Below are 3,696 nucleotides of genomic sequence, written 5' to 3' on the forward strand. Positions count from 1 at the left end.
GTTCTTATAAAGGGAGGAAAGGTGCCACCGCGAAATGCAAGGTGGTCGAGTGTGCCTTCAAAGAAAGGAAAGAAAAAGGGATCGGCCAATTAAGGATCAAGTTGATGATACATTCTCCAAGCAAATGGAAAGATTTCATAATATTTGTGATGGAACAAAGAAAGGGATAGGTAGAGGCAACCTATTTCCAACTATCCGAATGCAAATGTGGATGACACTTCTTTATGAGAGCATAATAAAACTCAATGGTTTAACTCAAAAAAGAGGCGTTCGATGCGATTGGCATAATTTCTGCTGACAAAGGCAAGATTGAATCATCCTTTTTATTTCCAGATGGCAAAGCCAAGTTGATTTATGTGAAGTGTACTCATGTGGAGTTATATAGTAGTTCATTTAGCCTTTACTTTTTGCTTTGTAATATGTGCAAGTTTCATTTGTGGACCTTTTGCAAACTGAATTGCTTCTAATTTGTTATACTTTTGATTTTGGATTATAGTTTTTAATATATAATGAACTACTTGTTGTGTGAATGTTGTTTATTTAAGATATGACAGTATTGTTTTTACAACATGTATTTAATGTATGGTTTTATTTTACTTCATTATTATTGAAGGATAAAATTGAGAATAAACATAACTTTGCATGGAAAGGTTATTCATACTAAACAAAAGGAATTCATTTTTGTATGTATTTCAATCTGCAATTTTCAAGGTTCATACCAAACACGTATTATTGCTTATTTTCTGATGTGAAAGTAAATGAGAAATACTTTGCATAGAAAGTGTTTCCATGCAAAGTACTATAAACGGGCTCTAAATGGTTTGATCCATGTTAAAAGGTAATGTATTTTTGAGCATTTATTCCTATCATACAATCAATTAATTTTTCTATTAATAATATTTCATTTCTAAAAGGCATATTTTTACTAGAGATTTTTGTAATACTTCTTATTTATATTCTTTTGGGACTATTTCAGATGTGTTATGTAACTTCTACTGCGCTCCCAGTATCTATTATTCCACTAATAGGTATTTTAATTCCATCAAGAAATTCTATCAAGAAATCAATATTTAATAAATAATTATCTCTATATCCTATAGGATGAAATCTTAAATTATTCTGATCACTGAATTTCAATTTCTTCTACCCTAAAATTTTCTTCAATTATTTGAATTCCTTTTCCTTTATCTTTAACTTTATTATTTTCTAGTGTTAATTTTTCAACTTGACTTTCTAAATCTTTTATTCTTGAAGTTGATTTATTACTTTACTATTAAGCTTTCCTACATTTTCTGGAGTTCCAATTACCCTATCTCTATTTTCAAAATTGAAATTAAATAATTTTTTGCACATTTTCTACAAAGAGATAAATTACATTGGTTACATGTTACTCTATGCCTTAATACATGATATCTAAAGCACTTATCACACCTATTTTTAAAATTTGCTTTAAAAGGTTTAAAATTATGTGCACCTTAAAAAATTCTTCAATTTGATTATATTGTTCTAATAAAATTTTTGGATAATATAGATTATAAGTATTTTCTAATTGTCTCATCCATTCTAAGCTTCCATATATATGCTTCATCAAAAGCTATTGTTTGTCCTGCTTTCTAAAAAGATTATTTACCTCATTTCCTTTTAAAGATACTACATATATCACTATCATTTGCTATCTATACTAACTATATCAATTTCTTTAGCTAGTTCTAATTTGTGATACATATTTAACCTTTCTTTCTTAACTCGTCACTTTTACATTCTTTAGCATAATGACCTCTCTACTCCACATATGTAACATTTTACATTTTCTAGATGGTTTGCATTGTTTAAAAATTTTTAACATGATTTACTTTAGGCCTTCCTTTCTTATAACATGTACTTTTTTTCAATTTTCTACTTTTTCTTGTATTCTTTATGTATAACTAGTATGTATACTTGATTGCAATAACTATAACTAGCTATTTGTCTTGTAGCTTTGCTTCTAAAACATTTTTTCTTTTTAAGTGATTAAATGTAAATAAAATTGATGGTACTATTCCTGCTAAGTTTTCATGTCTTTTTCTATCCAAGATTTAAATATAAATGTCTTTAAAGGTTTGGGGGAGTTGCCAAACTATCCTTTTGTTAATGCATTATTGCTACTTTTCGATCTCGCTAAAAGCTAAATATGCTTGACTAAATTTAACTATTTCACTAAAGCTACTTATTTGTAACCGATCTAAATCTCGAGTTGCATCTTGTAACAATGTGTCTCTTCTAGATGGACTAGTTTCCTAAAATTATTTGTCTAATTTGACAAGTAACATAGTAAGGATTATCTCATTATATCTGGCTATATTTTGATATTCATTGGATAGTTTATTATCCAACTATTTAAAGGATCTCTCGATCTATTGTTCCTAACAGATTTTTATAAAATTTGTTATACTGAGGTTGTTCAATGTATGAGATATTCTTTCTATAGCATTTACTGCATTAGATTCCCATCTATCAATTAATTTTGGCCGTTTTTGTGGATGAACTATACTTAATATAATATGCTACCTTCATTATTTTGTTTTGGCATCTTATTTACTACTTCTAATGGATATGGTTTTCACTTCTTTTCAATATGTCTGCTCAGGATAAGAAGTGAGATTCATAAGTGAGAAGGTTGCTTTGTGATGGCCGAGTTGTTCTACTTGTTCTTCTCGATGGATGTAAAATTGATAGCATTAGAAGAATTGGCCAGAGTGGCAGAGCTTGATTATTTCCTCTATTATTACTTGCTCTAAATGATTATGCATTCATTAATAATTCATTTAAGTTAATTTCTTCTAATTACTTACTAATTCCTAAATATTCTTCTTCTTCATTATATAATTCTTCACTCACACAATTTTATTAACCAAGCTTATCTTGTAAAATGAAGCCTTATTGATAATCATCTCCACTATATCTACACTTCATACAAATACACACCAATCATACTATCCGCATTTCAAAGAAGTCTGCCCGATCAAATAAGTAACCGAGACATAAATTTATCTATTTCCTTTTCCATTGTTTTCCGATCTAAATTGATCCATAAACTATATATTCCAAGCTTCTATAAAAATCATGTTAGTAAATGTTATCCATGGACTAAGAGTATAATATAAATGATTGATAATAAATACAAAGATATATACTAATCTTACATCCATATTTCTCAATCTCCATACCAAAGAAGTAACATTTACAAAACAATACTTTGAAAACCAAACTATACACCATGTACAAAAATAAAATAAAATATATCTTCAACACAAGATTACAAAATTTCAAAGCACAAATTAAATATCATTATCTTGATTATTAACCTGCACTAAACTAGTTGATGTTCTATTTTTGTAATTTGTCAAATGTAAAACTCACTCCTCCTTGGTATTCATAATATTCTACTTGCCCTTTTGGATCAGATTTCTTTTCGTGTATTTATAATATCTAAATCCCATTCGCATCCCACTCTTAAATCGAAGAGATATATTTTGCTTCTAATGCTACAATACTCACTATCCAAAAATTTTAGTTACTTTAAACCCGTTTTAAAAACCGGTTTCGGGACTAAGATTCCTTTTCTTGTATCCTTTAGATTTTATAGCTAATCTAATATGTTTGTAACAAAGTACTTAAAGGACTAAAAAATCTGGATATATAAACTATTCCATATTT

The sequence above is a fragment of the Dioscorea cayenensis genome, chromosome 7 (genome assembly GCF_009730915.1).
Source record: "Dioscorea cayenensis subsp. rotundata cultivar TDr96_F1 chromosome 7, TDr96_F1_v2_PseudoChromosome.rev07_lg8_w22 25.fasta, whole genome shotgun sequence".
Lineage (NCBI taxonomy): Eukaryota > Viridiplantae > Streptophyta > Magnoliopsida > Dioscoreales > Dioscoreaceae > Dioscorea > Dioscorea cayenensis.